Source organism: Aulostomus chinensis, chromosome 11 (genome assembly GCF_037954235.1).
Source record: "Aulostomus chinensis isolate RoL2024-O1b breed Wild chromosome 11, RoL_Achi_v1.0, whole genome shotgun sequence".
Taxonomy (NCBI): Eukaryota; Metazoa; Chordata; class Actinopteri; order Syngnathiformes; family Aulostomidae; genus Aulostomus; species Aulostomus chinensis.
In genome coordinates this window covers 18,900,405-18,922,472 of record NC_141330.1, presented here as the reverse complement: position 1 = coordinate 18,922,472, position 22,068 = coordinate 18,900,405, and the positions used below count along the sequence as shown (strand labels likewise).

General features: G+C 42.0%; 1 long non-coding RNA gene across 1 annotated transcript in view; it reads right to left on the bottom strand.

The window, feature by feature from the left end:
• Window positions 1-3,902: 3,902 nt before the first annotated feature.
• LOC147253702 (uncharacterized) overlaps window positions 3,903-22,068 on the bottom strand; it is a 76,868-nt gene continuing 58,702 nt past the window's right edge. Inside the window, exons 3-4 of the long non-coding RNA XR_015118581.1 lie at window positions 17,933-18,030; window positions 3,903-5,157 (exon numbers count right to left, since the gene is read on the bottom strand). This is a non-coding gene — a long non-coding RNA (uncharacterized LOC147253702). The remainder of the gene's footprint in view (window positions 5,158-17,932; window positions 18,031-22,068) is intronic.

The window sequence follows — 22,068 nt, the reverse complement described above, 5'->3', positions numbered from 1 at the left end:
GAAACATTGCATGACTGAAAACCTTGTGCCTCATATCTACCTGATATTTCAATGAGAGCTTTTCTCTCTCTCTGTCTCTCTCTCTCTGTCTCTCTCTCTCTCCCCCCAACCTCTGTTTCCCTCATCTCGACTTCACTTCTTCTTCCTCTGTCTCCACTTCAGTAGCCGGAGAGAGGATGACTGAATGAGCAGGAGACTGGCGTTTTCTGATAGAGTTACACCCCACAAATGGAGTCAATCAAGGGCCGGGTGAAAAAAATTCATTTTCTGACAGAGGTGTCAGCAAGATTGTCAGGCCTCCATGACAACAAATCCATAGCACTAAAGAGAGGAAAGAAAAAAAAAAGCAAGTTGGAGAGAAGAAAAAGCATGAAGAATTAAGAAGAACTGAGAACCCTGACACAGTGTGAAACAGGAATCCTCGGAGTGGATTCCCAGTCAATCAGAGCTCTTACCTCTCAGCTGTCCATAACACTATTTCATAGCAATTATTACCCCCACTGAGCAGGTGACAGGCTTGTACGCAAACCCCACGGTAATCCCAAAATGACGGATTGGGAGGGAAGCCTTGCAGTGATTTGTGACAAAGTAACTGAACGTAGACTTCTGTACTTAGAAACGTGAGAGTAGTTTGTCTTCATGCTTATGGTAACACTCTCCACTCTGATTCAGTGCATGGGTTTTAGCCCACCTCGCCAACACACCGCGGGCGTCACCGCTCATGGTCTTAATTGAAAAACTGCTCTAGGGTGTCTAATTAGTGTTCCCTGTGTATTAATCAATAAAAATGGCACTTTACAATAAAGATATGTTAGTTATAGTTATGGTACAGCAAGATAGTTTTGAATAGGCACTTTGAAATGAACATTTATTTATATTTTTAGGTGTAATGCTTTCACCCTAAACCCATCTTTGGTATAACTCATGAAGATAACATTATGACTTAACAGTTAACTAAGTGTAAGTAAGAGTTAATTTAGCATTAACTATCATTAATGTACCCTTATTGTAAACATGTATCTCTTTTAGTAGTGCGTCCATCTTTGAGGTAACTCATGAAGTAAATATAAACACGATGAATGAATGATCATTGGACTAGCGAGTTAACTGTTAACTAAACATTAACTATTATTAATGCGGCCTGATTGTGAAGTCTTTTTCTTCATGGGAAATAAACTTTTCTATAAGCACTTTTTTTTCTTATAGCAAGCATTAAAATCAGAGCTGAAGCATTCACAGACACACCATAAAAACAGTGGTGTTGTTTGACTATTACACATAAAACTCCAAACCTCTCTCCCTTGCTGCCCCCCCCCCCAGACAAGCCCTTAAGTCTTAAAGCTTCCCGCCTGTTATATTTCCTCCACATCAATATGTCACCTTGTTCCGCTACAGCAGGATGTCAACTTAATGCAACTCTAGGGTTAAGAAAACACCATCTTTGCCGCTGACTGATGGCCTGTCACCGCTCGCACAAAAAGTTTAGAAATTTGATCCACTTGTCATCTCGCCGGTGATTATGAATCTCTTCCTCCGGCGGCTCGCTGGCCCATTCAGATGCAGTCTAGCTTGGCCTCGCTCAGCATTAGTTACATGGATGAGAGAGCAAACTTCAAATCACTCCAACTGAGTGAGAGGAAGAGAAAGAATCCAGCTCATCTTATTGTAAACACCCGGGCCCAGTGGTGAGCCCACCAAAATAGACGCTGCCATGGAGAGAGGGTTCTGACGAGATCTTGTAATCAGATTTCACTTATAGGAGTCAGACTAAATGAATTGAAGCATCTGGAGGCGTCTTTAAAATATCTCGGCAATATAAAGAACAAAACAAAAAAAAACCCCAATCAGGATAAAATGAACATATGAACTGGCTCTTCTTTTTTGTGCCTTTTTGTGTTTGGTTTTCCCTCTTTTCATCTCCTGAAGAGAAGTGTGTAAACACAAAGAGAGAATTCTTTATCTTTAACCTCAGAGTGAACTACAGATGACCTTCTGAGTCAACTGCATTAGCTTTGGGGTGGTCAGACTACAGACTCTGTGTGTGTGTGTGTGTGTGTGTGTGTGTGTGTGTGTGTGTGTGTGTGTGTGTGTGCATGCACGCGCTGGGGGTGCAAGAAAAGAGAGAGAGGGGGGATTTTTCATGTTCTCCATTACCGTTGTTTGGGTTAGAGGGGTTAACTCAATGAGGCTAAGTAAGTTTGAACTGTGAATCACAGCAGCAGACTTGTGCATTCACTTATGCACAGTTGCAAATGTACAATCCAGGTAATCACATTACCGTATTTACCGATGAAGAGATGAGCTTCACTTTTACCCACGTATACATAGCTGACCAATTTATCCAACCTGTTTCTTTTTTTTCTTTTTTCTTTTTTTTACAAAGAAACATTGTTTTCAGTTCTCCTTGCAGTGATTTCTCACATTTTTTTCTTTTCCCACATTGGGCCTGAGACTGATTTATTATAGATTTTCCTTGTTTTGATTGTGTTTCTGAGAAGCAGGATGGGAAGATGTGACTTCCAGCTGCTCTGGATGCTTGGGAGTCCTGGGAGTCCTGGCCCGGCTGCCCTCCCGGCTGGTCCAACCAAGTGGGCATGCGCTGTTGTAGGCTGCAGTGGGGGGTTGATGGGACTAGCTGAGGCAGGGCCAGAGAGGCCACAGATGCCTTAAATGACTTGGCATGTTGGGATGGTGAAGGGTTAGGAGCACGGATCGCAAGTAAATCAAAACAGTTTTTCAGTGATATGTGAGCGGGTGTCGGGATGCCGTAGCGCAAACGTGAGGCATGGCGGAAAAGTCAGAGTGAGTTGGGAACGTGTGCTTTGGTGGAGCAAAATATATGTTTAAAATATGGAAGCTCAAACATGCACTTTTTAATCGTGATAAAGGTTTCCAATTAATAGAAATTACACTTTTCTTTGATAAAAGATCACCCTATGCAGTTACAGATCTTTTTTAAGAAACAGATATTGAGAGGAAAATAACGGTTTTAATCATTTAACTGGATTTTTTTTCCTTCTCACCTTTCGAACCACAGCGATCCCAGTTCGACTTGACTGGCCGTCTCAAACAAAGACGCAGGAAGGGCTTCCAACCTGCTCTTGAATCAAGCACCCATGATACCACACTAACAGAAGGGCCCCCATTAGAAGGTAATTCATGTGGAAGCTGTGGGACTCCAATATCATTATCATGCAACAGACCTGCCAGCTTTTTGTTTGTGCCACATTCTGGCGCGGCAGATTCTTTGACTTCACTGACTTTGAGAGGGAAAAACACGATTTATCATGTGATCTGCACGTTTGATTTGTCTCTGCTATTTTAAATAATGAATGTTGAATGATGCTTTCGCCTAATTAATGATTTTCACCTCATAATGCGGAAATGACTTGACATACAGTTTGCGCATTTGTAAAAATATTGAAACAAATAGCTTTGTATCAGTCAGACGGGTTTAATAATGGATTTTTATAATGCAGAACGAAACGTTATTAGTACACAGCAGCACAGGCTGAGAGAAGGACCTCTTTTGACTTTCTGCATTCACTTACACTCTCCCGTGACGGCGCTCAGCCACTGCTCACACTGTGAAATGCAAGAAAAATGTAAGTGATCAGGTAGGACCTGCGGGAAGAGTGAAGGGAGGGAAAAAAAAAAGAGCCAAACTAGTCCCTTTAACTTTTTAAAGACTTTTCAGCATTTGTTCTGCACACTTACCTACGCAAACTCCAAGGGGCCACAGTGACTGGGGTCCCATTTCAGGCCCAGCATGGAGCCGGAGAGCTCCTCAGCTGTAAAATGAGAGCACCGGAGCGCAGTGTGAAAATGGATTAGCCTTGCTGAGATAAGGGGAGCTCTCAGCGAGCCATGCACGCCTTCGATGGGGAGAAAAAAACTGCTGTACAAATTGTTTTTGGTACATTAAGTACCTGTTACTTTATTTCACAGATGGAAAACAATAACACAGGCTCCGGGGTTGGAACCACTGCTGCACTGAGGAATGCGAGAGCTTTGGCCCACCCAGTGCCCTCAGAGTTTGCCCCTTTTTCGTCATATGCAAAGTGATTTCTGGGAAGTGAAAGAATTCAGTGGATTGACAAACAGAACATATGATGATAAATGACAAATTTCCAGGTTGGCAGCCAACAGGCTACTGGGGGAAATCCATACAGAATATCCATGTTAATAAAAGATAAAATAAAAATGGCTGAATGTTACCACTCAGCAAACAGGGCAGGGATTTTTCATTAATAGGCCCGCTGCTGCACCAGGGCCCCCCAAATTAAATGAGTGTGTCAGATCCTGGATGATTTATACATTTGGACTGATCTAACAGCTCTGTGGAACAGCTATGACACCCTGACAAGCCAACAATGGATATGAAAAATGAGCCAATACCACCGCACTAAATCTGAGACTTTCAAAGCCAAATGCACGCATAGAATCGAAACCCCTAACATACCCACAAGAATAATGAAAATAAAGTGGGGGGAAGAAAAATCCCCCTTCAGATTCTCGGCACAATTTTAGCTAAATCATTCAGTGTTTATATGAATGGAGTGATGGAGACAAATTGGTCCGAGTGGAACATGGCAGTACTTCGCCTTTCTGATGTCTTTTCGTGGCGGTGCGGAGAGCACATCACTTTACAGCTAAATGAGATATCAGGCCCTTTTGCTGAGCTTTGACTCAATAGGAAAATGTCAAATGAAGTTATTACAAAGATGCTTTTCAAAACATCGCATTCTCTTTATCAAATTTAACATATATATATATATACATATATATATATATATATACACATATATACACATATATATATATATATGTAATTTACTCTTTCTCACCTCCACCTCCACCCCCAGAAATGTTTGAACGTGGCTCAGTTCTCTGGTGAACATAGCAGTGGCCAAAGCTGTGTTTGTAATTATGTTGTGTGGAGGGCTATTGGCCTTACTCACTTGTTAGGTGAAGTGATAAAAACCAACATGATGGACTAAAGCATTTTTGCTTTTCTTAGTATTGTCCTTTTACCCTCTCATTCTCTGTCTGATGAAAAACTGCACTTGGTGTTCCTCAGCTCAGCAGATTTAGAGGAAACAATTACCAGTCCGGTGATCTCTGCTTCTCCAGTCCCACCGATAAACACCCAGCGCCCTGAGGTATGGTCAGAAAATGATACAGTTTTAAATGGGTTAAATTTCGTTGTTTCCTTCATTGCTCCCCCCTCACCCACACACCAATACCTCCACCCTCCACCTTCTCTCCCTCTGAGGTTTTATTTCACAAAAGTGTGGACACATTTTTTTGTTGATGGGGGCAAAAGAAAAAAACAACAACAACAACGGGAGAGACAATAAAGAATATGAAAAGGCCATCTTCACAGAACATTAGACATCAGAAAACAACCCAAAGCTATGATTGGATAAATCAAAACTGACAAGTAAAAGTTGATTGCTGAGTGTCTATTGATTGAGCTATATTTCATTGGGAGAGCACAGCCTCATAGTTGTCTTCACAGAAGCCTGCTGCAGAGCCACGTTTAGTGGAAACCTTGCAGGGGAAAAAAATGGACAATTCACATACGCTACAGTTGGTAACTTTTATTATTGTCATTATTTATTCTAGTAACATGTACGTACAGTAAGAGTTAAGTTCGGTGAGTGTGTGGTCACTCGTATCACATGGTTCATATATGTTTAACCTGGCACTGATGTGGGAGGTGAATGCAGAACTAAACGCTGTTGCTGATGTGTTTATGGATTTCCACACGTTTATTTGTTTGTACGGTTAACAGCTGAAACAATGTGTTTTTTGCTTTATCTATTAATGGATGTTGATGGTTTGCATCCCTATAAAGACATTTACAGTGGTAAAAAAATGACATGCATGTTGCACTGCTGAATGTAAGCACCAAAAAGACAAATAATCAGGGGTTAGACTTGTATATATCTATGCTGTGTATTGATAGATCATTGACACTGTCTGTGGTGCTGAAGTAGCAGACAGATTTGTAGTGGCACCTCTCAGTCCGGCTCTTCTGTCCATCCATCCATCCATCCATCTATTTTGTATTCCACGTATCCATTAGGGATCCGGGGGGCTGGAGCCTATCCCAGGTGACTTGGGGCAAGAGGCCAGGTACCGCCGTCTCAGGGCCAACACATAGAGACAGACAACCATACAGACACTCACAGTCACAGTCACACCTACAGTCAATTTAGAGTATCAATCAGCCTCATCCCCTCTTGATGTCTAGGGAGAACATGGAGACTCCACACAGAAAGACCCCGTGCTCGAACCCGGAACCTTCTTGCTGTGAGGCGGCAGTGCTAACCACTGCACCACCGTGCCGCCCCCTTCTGTCCCTTTCATCTTAAATATACTACATTTTATACTCTGTAGAGTTGAGTCACAATCAAGATCTTAGAAAGTGGAAAGGATAGTAAACACAGGGCTGCCTGTAGTACTCTGATAATATCTTCAGAATGTATCTTTTGTCATTAAGGAGTATCCATGCAAGTACAATCACCCGGACCAGGTCAGCTCTATAGCAAATGTATTTATAGGCAAGAGTGACGACAGATAGAAAACCCTGCAAGAATAAACGTCCGCGATAAAAAAGTTAAAAGTGTACGTATGCATCACTTTAATACAGTTGTAAAAAGCCAGTTGTTGTTTTTACGTCACTGCAAGACAGAAAATAAGTGTTTTACCAATAATATCAGATTATTACTTTACCAGTTTGGTTCAGGGTTGTAAAGTATGCTCGGTTAGATTCAAATAAAGAATACAGGTCAACCTTGCGCATCAGTTTGGATTCAGATACAGGAAGAGTGAAGATAAACCTGTGCAGTGCAAGGAAAAGCAGTGATGATTTATGAGGCAAAGAAAAGAAAAGGCAGAGTGAAGGTGTGCGGGTCATGAGAAAGGTTAAAAGACCTGGACGATGAGTGTAGGTGGAAATATGCCCTCTGTATGTTTTCCAGGTTCCATTTGACCGTGACACAGTTAGTTATGATGGGCACGCGGTGATATGATCATTTGTAATTTGTCTTTAACCCCCACCCTTCTCACAAGTAAGAGAAGGAGACAGCAGAAAGAAGGGGATGAAAAATAGGAGAGATGCTGACAAGGAATGAAACGCTTGAGCTGTGGAGAAGGCCGAGCGTACGGCGAGCGGCGCAGCTCAGGAGTGATTGAATGATCCCATTCTGGGCTCTTTGTTAGACACTAGGCAGCGATGTATGAAGATTGATACACAAGTGCTCGACTCGGTTTGTTGGATCATCAAACGGATTGATATTATACTCCAGCCAAGGATGAAGACAAAGTAAGTGTTATCATACTCAATACCCGGGCTTGTCAGAGGCGGGAAATCATCCCGTGTCACTGGTTATGGGAGCATTTCGCGGACTGTCATGAGAATTTATCTGGGTGATGTGGCGCTCTATGGCAGTCTGCAACTGATGGCGGGAGCCCTGGCTGTATCGTAAAGATCTTAGCTAAAGATTGAATTACAACATCGTGCTTTCGACTACATTTATTTCACTACTATCATGTTTGTCCCTGCAGACACTGTAAATCCCAAGTCCTCTTATCAAGCAGCCATTTATTGTCGCTCAGATCATATTATTCATGTTGATATCATTATTTTGATAACATCCACATGATTTGCTTGTCTGTTAGGTTACCCCTGAGCTTTCTTCAGGCTCCTCAATAGACTCCAGTCCTGAGAGAACTGAGGACAAAGTAAAGGCAATAACAGATTGATACTGCAGGGGTTTGGCAATTCTTATTCGAGTGTAACATGCAGCTTTGAAACAACAATAAATTATTACCACATTAAACAGCCATACATGGTAATTACTCACTGTTTAACAACTGAAGGCCGGTCTTCTGAAATCACGTCGAGGGTTGAATTTGGTCTCAAAGTTTCTGGTGATGGTAGTTTGTGAAGTCAGTGAAAGATGAGTTCCCTTTTCCAGTAAACCAAAGCAAGAGGAAGCAAACGCGGTTTCAAAATAAGAAATCATACAGGTTTCATTACTTTCAGTTCTATTTTGTAGTGTTGGTACACAGCGTTTGAGGACATATCAGTATCATCCCTGCTGAATTCATCACTTTAGTCATCTCCTTTTACTAATAATAGTACTTCACAGTTCTTGGAGATGGGGTCATTTTAAAATGACCCTCCGCCTCCGTGAAAAATGCTGAAGAAACCTGCACCGACAAGGTTTTACAGAACGACTTCCCTGTAGAACAACGATGCTAAACAAAATTGATAGAAACGGCTTTAAATCAACAGCATTGAAGTGCAGTTCAATCAAATCGAAGTGAATGGAATCGGGTATAAAATTGTTTTTCTCCAGTGATGCGCACAGATTATGGCCAATTTCTTTTGGGGAGAAGAAAACAAAAAGATCAACAGCCAAATTCAAAGGTTCCTATTAAATGTAACGAGTAACGACGTGAGTCAGAAGCACAATATCTCTTTTTTGACACATAATGGAGCGAAAAGAAGAATCAAATACTCAGATGAAGTACAGATACTCAAAAAATCCACTTCAGTGCTGTGGCACATCCATTTCATTACCGTCCGTAGTGTCGGGACGCAAAGCTGCGATACTCCAATCATAACGATATAAATGGGACCCAGCGGACGCCATTAGGAAGAAAAACAAAAGGAAACATTCATACCTACACTTTTTTTTAAAATTCTGTACAGTAAATCGCTTTTTGTTCTATTTTTGTGTTTGGTTAACATTTTATTTAAATATTTAGGATCAGAAAAAAAACCCTGCATTTCTTGTCTTTATAATTTCATCAGGTGGTAGAGCAGCACTTTAGTCCATCTGAAGTACAAGCAAAGTATTCATCCTGTTTCATAGTAGCTGCTCGTGCTCCTGGACATTCATAGGATGTCATACGAATGTTTAAGTTTATTACTGGCACATGGAGCAGTTTTTTAAAATCTGGTTGAGGTGCAACATTTTACAGTCATGAGTGGCTTGACCTCCTCCGATGACATAGCTGGAGCGTCAAACAATCCATCCAGCTGTGTTGATAAATGCAGTGGAATATGTGCGTAGAAATGGAATCAAAACGGGACATTAAAACACTCATGTGAAATGCAAATATTCTCCAATCTGCTCGTCGTCGTAGCACCAAAAGCTCCCCGATGCAGTTTAGTTGAGAGGTAGAAACACAGTAATATAAGTAAATGCTCTCTCTATGTAGGGATTTTTATGCGCGCACTGTAAAGCTGTCATTTATGTCTGTGCATACGGAGCCTCCATCATGTTGTCTCCCTCTGTAAAAGTCATGTATGGGAAACGCTGCAGGCCATGGGGCACTTATGGATATTTCTCTTTACATACATCATTTTTACATGTTCTCACTGGAAGCAGAGGGCTGTCAAGATGACTTACCGCTTTTCATCTTCATATTGAAATACAGGGACAGAGTTTGCTTTATCATTCGTGTTTGTTGGATTCCTGCGACGCACAAAAACTAACACAAACACTCACACAAACACTCACACGCACTCACTATATGGACACTTGAGCCAAAAGGTGTTCGCTATGATTTGGCCTTGTTAAGTTGTTAACCCTGAAGAGCAAAAATTGCCTCTGTTAGGAAACAGGCGTTGCCCACATGCGTGTGTGTGTGTGTGTGTGTGTGTGTGTGTGTGTGTGTGTGTGTGTGTTAGGAGGAGGAGGAGGAGGAGGAGTGTCCTAGCTTTGAGTTAAGGGGTCTATCAAGGGACAAACTTCAGTCACACCACAAAGCCACATGATCCATCTCCCTTTTTAGCTGGTGTCAGGACCAGTTTATGTGATGATGATTTGATGCCTGGGCACCAGGTCTCCTTCTCCCCGGCTCAGATTGAGCTATGATAGTCAGAGCCGGGATCACGGAGCTGCTCACCCATGAGTCCCTCAGCTGTGAAGCGCAATGACAAATCACCTTCCTGCTGCATTCAAATATTACACTTGGATTCATCAAATATTCTGCTTTCAATTCACTGACTCGTCTACTTGGTCCTTATCTAAATAAAATGAAATAAAGAAAGTGATGAATTTTCTTCAGAGTCTATAAATTGATCTGCAGAAAAATGTACCCGCTTCTATTTAAAAAAACAACAACAAAAAACTAAAATACCCTCATTGTTAAGGAAAGAGCTGAGACTTGAAATAGAATTTAAAAAAAAAAATGTTTTTTCTTAAACTAGAAATATAAACTGCATCATTTCAGCTATTTTACAGATTGGTCTTTTTTTAACATGTTTGAGGAAAGAAACTCATTCGTGTCGGGGGACAGTGGGACATGTACAGTACAGGCTGGCGTTGGCCTCAGCAGCTGCTGACAGTTTAAAGTCAAACATTGCTTGGAGACGCGCTGTCAGCTTCTGTGGCGAGCTGCGTCACGACTGCAAGAAACCTACGTTTCTGACGGCGTGAAGCATTTGATGTCTGCATGCTGAGAATTAAAAAGAGCTCATCAGTCAGATATTTCAAAATCTTGGCGAGTACTACTAAGACGATGTTCTCGCCGGAAAAAAACTAAAAAAAACATTTGCTGGACTGACCCTTTGAGCTTGTATCTTTCATTTAGATTTACGAAAGTAGTAGCAATAAACGGACTCCTTTCACACACTCTTATTATGTTCATAAACGCTGTAAATCTACAGTATTGTCCAATTACACGTATCTTTTAAACAGCGTCTGTGTTGTGTTTGTGATAGGCTGTGTAATAGTGTAATAATTCTGTCCCCTGTAAGACGGCCGGGGAGGTTTGTGTGTAAATGAGACGGTTCTGCTACATTAGCTTCATAACACCATAATCCTTTCTCCATAAAACATTACATGCACTGCAACATTTCTGATTTATGGGGGGTTGAGAATCAATGGGAAAAAATTAATGCCCACAAAACATCCCAGGGACAATATTGAGCAGATTTTAATTGTGATTTCTTTCAAGTGGCTGTTAGCTGGATGATGAATGGGAGCTAACCTTCCACTCTGCCGAGCACCGGAGAGAGTCTTTAATATGACAATTAAGTGTCTGTCTTTTACATTTTATTGAATCGTTCTCTCTATCTCGTGGGCGAGTCTGTCCTCCCTCTGCTTTTTTTTTGTACCTTCAACCCACTCTGCTTTTTCTCTTGCTATCTCTCTCTCACTCCTTCACATCACTTCATCTACAGTGTCGCTTTTGAGCAGATTAAATGGAGACTCCAGTTTTCTCCATCCCGCAGCACTTACTTATGTTTTATGACACGCACTAAATCAGGTTTATGTTGTTATTGATTTTTGTCCTCCTCTTATTACCCTCTTGCTTAAATCGACACAAACCATTTTGCCTTTTGCTCCTCCATTCTTCCCACTCTTGTGACCTTACGTGTATGAGCAAGACAGAGAGATGAAATGTAAGAGCATTTGAGTGTGTGTGTGTGTGTGTGTGCCTGTGTGTGTGTGTGTGGGGGGGGGGGGTGTCATTTCAGTCTAATGCCAAATGACAAGGTATAACCAGAGATATATATAAAAAAAAACATCAAAAAACAAATTCATAAAAACTAAATACGCAGCTGGGAGACAGGGGGATATGCTGGGGGGAGAAAAACAGAATCTCTGAGGTTAAAGTTTGTAAATTTACGAGAAAAAAAAATCCTTGATATGTTTTGAGATCAATGTTATGATTTTACAAGGAAATACTCAGCTACTCTCTGAGATTTCATTTGAAACTTGGAAAATAACTGTCACCCTGTGACCCGTCGCTGGTGAAAAATCTGTCCGACTCGTTTTAGTTTGAGGTTCGTCTATTTGTGCTCATATGGCGAAAGCGCCACAGTTGCTCGGAGCGACCAAAAAGGATGACACTTGCAGTTCAGCAATTCTACTTCACTTCAGACGTTGCAACATAAATGACTTTATTATAGCGTGCACGTCCCAGCTTGATGATTATGTACCTTACTACTTCATCTGATGAAACTGTGGATACAAGACACGATTACTGTAACACCTACAATTTCAAGAATAAGCCTTTTGGTCTAATGCAAGATCATTTCACTTCATCTAAAGCCTTTATTTAAACTCCACTGAGGGAGATTAGCATTATCGGAGGAGCCGAGCGCACAGATGAACATTTGTTCCATAATTATAGAATTGTATATTATGTCCTGTTTTTGCCACTCAAAGTACCTGAGGCACTGTTGCTGTCAGAGGGCAATCCAGCAAAGTCAAGCATTGTGATTACACGACAAAAAAAACTATTTTCAGAGTTTTTTTTGGCAATAAATCTTTGTATTTCTTGTGAATGTAAGACTTTAATCTCAAAAATCTTTAAGTTCAACCTATTTTGGCCCTGCAGTGGCATTTCAAGAAAGTGGAATGCTCAATTTCTCACTAATTAAAACTTTACCTGCATTTAAGTATGCAAACATATACGCACTAATTTGTCTGCAGTGTCTAAAATAAAGCCTTCTGGTTTTCAAACATCTCAGTGAAGGTGAATCACATCATCTCCTCAGCTTACTTTGTGGCTCTCAGAAAGAAAATAAGCCTCTCCGTTTACTCGTAACACGTAGTGTTGGCTACGTATACTTTCATAGAAATAATTGTTTTGACGAGTTGTTCTCATCAAGTTGTTCAAGTAAAAGAAAACGCAAATTGCAGGGATTTCTAATTTAGCTTCATCATTAAGAGTGACAATACCTTTGGCACTTGGCAAGCCACCCCTTCTGAGTGTGTATTTACTCACAAGTGTCTCTGCAAGCTGAGCCAAAAAGACTGAAGGCCAAAAATTTCAATTATTGTGTGAAGTATTGCTGGATTTAAGAGAATTAGAGTTTAAAAAAAAGCAAATAAATAATGTGAACCAAGCCTCGGTGATGGTAATATTGGTGTGTATTTTAAAGAGCAACCTGTTTCCTTTCCATTACTTATGCATTGCTTAAGGAAAACTAACTGGTAAGTGCAAAGGGTTAAGTGCAATGAGAGCTGGCTTGATCTCAATCAATTTGTCCCTGTCTGTTGGCAGGTGCCCAAGCTTTGCTGTGTCCCGTTCCCCAGTGTTGGCTCCATCAGGACTCCCAGCAAAGAGCTACGCAGCAGCATCAATGTGACCATTTAGAGTGCGATCTGTGCAGATGCAGTAGGAAGGTCAGGCCATTGTGTGGCCCTCTTCCCTCTCGCCTCTCTCCTCACCCGCTAGGATGCTGTCCACATCAAAGTTGTTATTGAGGCCCCTCAATCGGAAATCCCGGTTTGGCAGGGAAGCGAGGTCTTTAGGAAAAGAATGAGGGCCTTGACCCAACATGGGGATTAAATCAGCCTGCCGACAGCCAGGAAGAAGATTAATACTCATAGGGCCTCTTTACACCTGGCTTTAACATACCTCTCATATCTACACTGAGACTAGTTAGTCCTGACTTACAACGCTTCTATGGTTTAAACAAATATCGACATTTTCTCTCTGTTAAAAAGATGGAGGATGTGCATCTTGTCTTTTTCTGTTGATTGTTTTTAGTTTTGTTCCTTTCAACATCCATTTACCAAGTTTGTTTGCTGATGCGATGACAGGTCGTCATCGCATGCATTTCTTTTTCAACAAACTCCTTTTTAGAGAATAAAAGGAATCCTTACAGTCTATTTCTGTGCATCGCCCACGTTCAAATAATGTGTTTGTAATAAAATATATCGAAAAAAAAAAAAAAGTTCTCAAGGTTTGATTTGGATGCGGTCAGAAGAAAAGAAAGTCACATTCAGGGGAAAAGTCAGGGGGTAGTCCAAACAAACACCACATTTATGTAAATAATACTTTGGTTCCAAGAGTTTTTAATGCTGAGAACAAAGTAGATCTCAGTGAATGAAAAAAAAAAATTCTGAAAAAAAGTTTCAGAAGTTATTTTTTTTTATAAAACTAACTTAATTATGTCTCGTAACTTTTCCAAGTGTTTTCCCACTAAGCCGGTGATAAACTGAAGTGTTCAAACAAACGCTCTGAGACAGAAACTGGTGACAAAATTGAGTTCTGCAGGACTTACCCCGAGCCAGCAGGCAGGAAACTTGGGTGCCTTCTCTCACTTAAATCTAAACTTTATAGCTTGTGTGGGGTATGTCACCAAATCTGTTTTTATTATCTTAGAAATATAGCCAAGGAGTGGCCATCTCTCTCTCTGAGTGACACCGATAGACAAATGCACACTTTCATATCCTGCAGGCGAGACTATACCAATGCTTCCTATCTGGTCCACCCAAAAACCCTTATGAATCAGTTCTAGCTGGTGCAGAACTCTGCTGAATAGAAGAGAACACATTTACTTCTTTTTATGTCCTCGGGTCCTCTGGTCCAAGTATTTAATCACATTTTATCACACTGGAGGATAATTGGGCAGATTTTGGGTCTGATTGGACCTCATTAACTACCGTGGGGTTGCTCCTGCCTGAATAGTGAGACATAATCTTAAAGCTACAGTGCATCAGAGTTTCACACACACACACACACACACACACACACACACACACACACACACACACACACACACACACACACACACACATATCATCAAATCAGTTCACACAATGCTCAGGAAGCTCATCGCTGTCACGTTAATCTCTCTGCCTGATGGCATTCGTCAATGTGCGTTGACGCTCTTGCACTGCAAGGAGGACAAATACTGCGTGTTATAAGCAAACCTATTAATGACTTAAAAGAAGAAATGACATGAGTAAAGCAGGACACAGAGCGTGCACTTCTGGAAAGAAGAAACAAACCTGGAAAAACAGCAGGTCAGCCAATTCTTCTGGCCGTCTACGCACGTTTACCAGCGACTGCAGCTGCACAAGTTGTAATTGTTCTCTTGTGCCAGCAATTATCAGCCATGTTACTGCTTGTCTGGAGATGAACGCAAAGTTTGGGGATAACTGGGAAGATGACAGCAGCGCAGACAGCTGGTCATTGACGTGAGTTAGTTTTTATTCAAATTAGGTGTTTCCATCTCCTTTTTTGCACATTTACTCTTTTTTCTGAATTTTTAAAAAATTCTTCTGTTTCCATACAAAAGAAAAATATGCACAAAAGGTAGAAGGCACATCAGAAACACAGCTATAGACAAATGGACGAAACGTCTGATAGGGAAATGAATCATTTTGCAAGGGTCGCTTGACAGTCAACACAATTGAGGAAATGACAATGAACTATTATGAACATTTTTTTAACAGCCATAGGGAGTTCTTCTCCAAGACAATTGTAGAAACTTGTTGCTGTCACCATTTTTTTGGGGGGGGGGGGGGGTGGGGTTACCAGGGTGGCATGGTGGTGCAGTGGTTATCGTTGTCACCTCACAGCAAGAATGTTCTGGTTTTGAGTCGAGCACAGGATCTTCCTGTGTGAGTCTCCATGTTCTCCCTGTTCCTGCGTGGGTTCTCTCTGGTACTCCAGCTTCCTCCCACAGTCCAAAGACATCAAGAGAGGACGAGGCTGATTGATACTCTAAATTGACCGTAGGTGTGACTGTGAGTGTGAATGGTTGTCTGTCTCTATGTGTTGGTCCTGAGATGGACTGGTGACCCGTCCAGGATGGACCTGTCTCTCAGGGCTGCTGGGGTAGGCTCCAGCCACCGCGCGACCCTTAACAGGATAAGTGGAAGAAAATGGATGGATGGATGGAGACTATTTGACCATATCAGGAGGAACAGGTGAAGCTGTGGTTAAGTGTGTCAATCATCAGGTCGCCAAATCTTAAAGCATTTCCTGCTTTGTCACACTGTCCTCATTTGGAAAGTTTACAAAGGCCATAAATCAAGGGAGCAGAAGAGTAATTTTTTCAATGATTCTACTATCTGACTGGATTTTGCAACCAGTGGAGTCACCCCCTGCTGACCACTGGATATAACCCAGATGTTCCACTTCCACGTGGAATACACTTCCCAATACAGTTTCTGTCCTCAGCAGTTATGGCAGCTGAGTGAGAAGGAGGTAGCTGGAAGTGGATGCATACTTTAGTTTGTGTCATTCCTTGCCTTTTTTTTTTCCTTTTGCATTTTCAGCTCATGCGGAAAAGCTTTTCAAATTATGATGTGGATTGACGTGCAGCAGCTGTCCCCTCTCCAGGGTCCTGTCCGTCACCCCACCGGTCACCGCTGACAGGACTATGATGGATTAGGAATTGTCATCCAAGACGTTTGTCACTTGTTTACAAGTCGGCCATCCCTCATCTCTCACCACAGGCCTTATAATCTGGCCGACAACCCCCCCCCCCCCCCCCCCCCCCCCGCTGCCAAATACGCAATACAAGACAACACCATACATTACAACAGCTCCCACCCCCCATCCTTCCCCTAACCCCACCACCCCACCCCAACCCACACACTTCTCTCTCTCCTACATCCCTGGGCTGAACACAGTCAACACATTTAATGCATTAATATATGTGTTGTGTTCGCCAATCTCCCGGGGACTGGGCCGATGTCTTCTCCTGTCAACCTCTACCCCTGAGAACTGACTGGCTTTGATACAAACATCCCATGTGGGAGCAGGAGGGAGCGTCAGCTCTAACCTGCATTCTCTTATTTCAACAATGGAGCTTTTAAATTTGTTTCCCTAAACCATAGAACATCACTGCAACTACATCAATATGCTGTTGCTGCTACGATACAAATCTGGGTAATCTAGCTGATGGCAGCCGGTAAATAATCATAACAAGCATTCTTATTCTTTTACAAGTCTTGAATGAAATGAAAAGTATCAGCTAAATGTATTTTGACAATAAAATCGTGGGTATGAAGGTATTGCAGTGGTCTTTGGTGGAGCCTACTGGTTTGGTCCCCATTGGCTCCAGCTGAGTATCCGTATTGACACAACTGGTACTGCTGGATGTTTCTGGAAGGAGTTTCAAACGGGGTGAATCCCCCAAACACTATTTCCAGGTGAAACAATGCTGCCAATGACTCCACATGCAATGCAGGAGTCTTGTGGTAGCTGCAGTGCTCCTCAGAGCCAATGAAGGGGAAGAACAACTTGCTGGAGTGAATTGTCAATGTGTCACTGAACAGAGAGGATGAAATAAATAAATAGCTGTCAAAGGATAAAGTTCAGTCAACAAGTTACTACGAATAAATTTACATTCAAGGAAAAAAAGATTAATATCCAAAAATGACTTCAGCATCTTCTTCTTGAATCAGTGGAAGCAATTATCAATTGATTCAACGATTAAACCTTTTTTTTTTAAATTTGGTTTAACAACGTGTAACAAAAACCTTTAAAACGAATCATTTGCCTAAACATTTCAGAGGGAATGATGTCAAGTCTGCATCTTAGAAAAGCGGAGGAGTGAAGCCCTGCAGAGCAGACTTTGATCCCTCTGTAGCTTCTCTCAGTCTGCGGCCTGCTGTGGGAAAGTGTGAGTTTATGCTCCCTCTGCAGGCATAGTCCAAACTGGAAAATGAGCTAACCAGGCTGCCTCTCTAGCTTGGACGCAGCCCTGCCAGCTGTGATCACGCAGAGAGGATGAGTGGATGCCATCTACGGCGTACTGCTGAGACCCTCTCCATGCTCCCACTGTGGCCCTTGAGAGAGGCCATAATCTTCTCCTATCTGCCTTAATGGCTCCCTCTGTGGATGCCGAAATAGCAGGTCTGGGAGTGGGGGGTGCCATGCTGAATCCTACCATGAGCATATTGTAATTAAATTGAAAATTTCTGAACACTCCCTAGCTCGTGGCATAACTGCCGCCGTGAGAGTGATCATAATTGGCTCTGAAAACATGCGTAATTGCCTTCAGCTGGCATTCTTTTACAGTTGACATTGTTGAGGCGGCGGCAGCGGGGCGATTGCTGAGTTGAATATGCAGCTTTTTTCACAACGGTGGTGGTAATTGAAATATGGTAAGTGTGAATGGAAGATTACATTAAAGTTGCTAGATAATCACCTGACAGGGGAGTCATTGAACTGACAATCTGCCGAGGTGTTTCTGGGAGTGGGCCACGTTGAACCGGCTGGGGAGGGGAGGAGGGCGCGGGCATCATGCTGCAGAAGAAAGAAAAAAAAAATCTGTTGGCTGACTCACTTATTCAGAGCAGTCCTGGATTGCCAGGCTGGCATTCCTGGGCTCTTTCTATCACCACATTAACCCTGCTCCCTCCCTCCTTACTCTTTGACGCGCACCCCTCTGCTACTTTCAGTAGACCACTTCCCCTTTAAGAGCAAACAGATGGTTTCCCATTGCTTTTACATTTTATCGTCATATTCATTTATGTTATTATTTGCTTATTTTCAATGATTTCAATCCAAGTAAATTTTTGTAGGCCTGTGTTGACACAAGGAAAACATTGTATAAGAGTGTTAATTCTTTAAACTGCTCCAGCAAGTTAATTCTTTTTACAATTGTAACATTCTAGGATTAAACTCAGACATTAAGGTGTTCTGTGGAACTTCCTCACGACCTGTTTTTTTTTTTTTTTTTTTTTTACAAAAGTCCTTTCACATCCTCATCCTAATTGCCAGCAGGAGGGAAGTGTTATTTCACAAATATTTCCAAACCCCAGTGTGCCATTATCAGCGCATTACTGGAAGCGTTCATCCTCTCCCGTACATGCTGCAGACTTGCTTAGTGCTTTTGTTGTGAAAACCTTGCAGGTGCCTCCACTCTTTAATCTATTTTTCCCTTCACCATTATCTTATATTTGGTTATAAACACACAGACTGTGCAACCCGATAATATGCAATTAAAAACAAAGATCATTAAAAAGTTATTGGTGTCTGCCTAATTACTATAACTTTACCCCCCGTATAATGAGCGTGCATGGGTATTGATTCGAAGCAAATCTCCCTTTCCTCCTGGAAAACGCAGGTAGTTACTTTGTGTTAAATCATTAATATAGTAATGATTTTTCCAGAACACTCTCAATTAAGACCAGAGCAGAAAATGACCCAGGGGAGTTGAAGCTCACGCTCTTAAAAGTGTGATGTTCCAAATATATCCGAGCTGCTCTCACCAGAGAATATGGATAGGGCGATAGCTGCGTTTCTGAATAATTTGTGGAGCTTGTTGATTAGGATGTGATTAAATATGTTTACTGTATGTACTGATACACCGCTGAATGAGTTTTGTATGCGTAGAGGTGATTTAGTATTTAGGGTGTCCAAATGAAATATGAGCAAAAAAAGAAAGGGGGGCTTATTTTAATAATCCTGCCAATGTGCAACTGAAAAAAGATTTGTATAACTTCCTCATTAAAGCCTCTCACATTATATACAGTAGCTATTCATAACAAGTCCTGCCGTGTGAAGCAGAAACTGTGGCACCGTGACACTGTTTTGGGGTAAATGCACGCTAGTGTGCTAACATGCTAACAATGATAAAATGTTGGTGTTTATCAGGTAGCCTGCTGTACAGCGTTTATGACGTTCAGTGTGTCGGTGCATCGGCTCTCATTTGGCCATAAAACAAAATGGTGAAATAATTCCTGAATTTGTGATTGTTCTCTATATTAAAAGTTTAAAATATTTAAACACTGAATTGAATAAAAGGGTAAAGTTCATCAGTGAGGCGATCATCAGGAGGTGCACTTGGTGCAGTTGTGCAGCCATTCTGCAACAGTTGTCAGGACATTTCACTGAGAAACTGAGGGACTCTAGCTTAAAGTTTGCAGGACACCAAATTAAGCGGGATATTTCGTGATATCATGGCAATAGGACAAGTCTGCTACTTTATCAAATCAAGTTTGAACAAAATGAATCACGATGCGTTCAGATAACTTCACCCCTCGTCCCCCCAAAGACACATTTCATCATCTACATCTCACCTGGCCTTGAGTGATTCAGCACAAAACTTGTCACTTTCTGTTTCTTTTTGGCATTTAACTAAAAAAACGAACTACAGTTCAAGATTTATTTGATCCAACTCCAAAATCATCTACTCAGTTGTCGTTGTTAGAAGAACACAAAGAAGTCAGACAAAACCCCGCCACCGACCATGTTTTTGGTGGGGAAATCACAGAGCAACGCAGACGCCTCAGCACACATGCTCAAGCAGAGATGTGATGCTTGCACAGGCTACCACATAGACCCGAAGTACCAGTATAAACCAGCTTTTGGTCTGAGATACTGGGTGTGCGACTGGCCGGTGCACACGAGGCCTTCTCTGTGACAAAGTGATACAATAATGAGTCGCAGAAACGAGACCCTTCCTGTGTCTGCCATGGTTTTCAGGTTTGCATATGTCAAGTTGCGCGTCTTTGTAATTCAAATTCTGCTTCTGTGTGATGTCTGATCCTCCACCTCCACCCCAACCCCATCTAAGCCCCCCCCCCACTTCAACACCCTCCCCACCCCCCCTCCCCTAAAATGCCCTAACAATTAGATCATTTGCCCATCTATTATCTCAACACCTGCAAGAAAATCTGTCTCAATTTTCCCCTCTGCTTCTGATCTCGTCTCCCTCCCTTCTTCCTCTGTGGCCCCACCATGCCGTGGCACTGATTTAGACCCCAAGCAGCTTCTGTCTCTGTTAGGAGGGTTCTGGGCACTGCCATCCAACCATTCATTGTGACCATGCCAAGAGCTCTTGCCAGTTCACACCCCCATTGCACCACATAGTTGTCGTGACCCTGCCTTTTCTTTTCCTTGAGCTTTTTTGAGGCCCCTGTGCAAAACACATACAGGGCTGAGTGATACACAAAAAGATTCGCTCTCATTTTCTTTTTACTCAGACCCATAATATTCACTTAGCGAGGGCCGGGTGGGGGGTGGTGGTGGGGTTGTGGGGGTTGGAACAAAGAGACCGTTGGGTTTGGGCAAGGATTCATTATAGTCTCCATAACCACAGTTTACAACAGCTTTCTTTTGACATGCTTGACATTTTACTTTCCATTTCGTAAATATAGTCTGCGTGTATAGTGCGTCATCTTTATTTGACTTTATCACATGCTAAGAGCAGTTTAATGTCATCGCCTAGGTAACCAGCAGGTTTTTGGCAACAACGCAGAAACAGCCAATTTGTCATGGAATGTGTGAAGTGTCAATATAAATCTATCAGGCCCTCTGGCCCCCCATTCAGGAGATAATTTTTCATATGAGAAGTTTTGTTGTATGACTTTCTCACACTTTTACAACCAGTGATCAACTGGAATGAGGCTCCACGACAGGAGACAGGAGGGGTTTGGGACGGAGGGGGTGAAAGTGAGGAGCTGGTTTGCACTGAGAATTACGGTACCCATCAGATGGATGAACACAGTACATTACAGTACATATTTAAAGCTTCTCAGGATGGATGCTCTCATGGTTCTCATAATGGGATATAGAATGACATTTAGGACCCTTTTGCATCTTTTCACTTTGATCTGTAAGGATTTATCATTTGATCCAAACCAAAAATCCAGGTGTGAAACCTCCCCAAGACCTCTCAGCTGAGATATGGTCCTGCTACAATAGTTGGTCTCTGTCTGGATGCAGTGGTTTGGTTTGTGTGAAACTTGAGAACCATTAACAAATGTTTTGATGGTTTAATCCATAGCAGGTACCACCCAAGAGAAGATGAAGAGAGAAACATAGTTGCAAGAGCTCGCAGTGTTGCCCGCCATTTTCTTTTCCTTTCCCGCCAGTGACGCTTCAATTTGTGAATTAGGAGAGACTTCATTTGGAGAATTTGAACCTGCCTCTGCCCCATCTGGCTCTTGTATAATTTAGTAGTGGACTTGTGTTTTGGGCTCTCTAGTTTGTATTATTGACTAATTTTGCTCGTGATCCCCATGTTCCCTTGAGTTGTGTTTTGGTTTCTCTTGTGTATCTAGTTCCTGTTTTATTTTGAAATGTACTTCCCTTGTGTGAACTACTTTTTCATGTGTATGTGTTTTTGTCTATTTCCCACTTTAAAAAAAAAAGAAGTGAATCACCTGTGTCTTGTCTGTCTATCAGTCCTAATCAGCCTCAGCAGCCCAGTGTCTCACAACCATCAGCTCCCTCCCTGCTCCCCTTTTCTCGCACCTCTTCTTTATTCCGTCATTTGGGAGTTTGTGTTTAGGTTTGGTTACTCATGTCGGTCTTTGTCGTATCCTCCGTTCACTC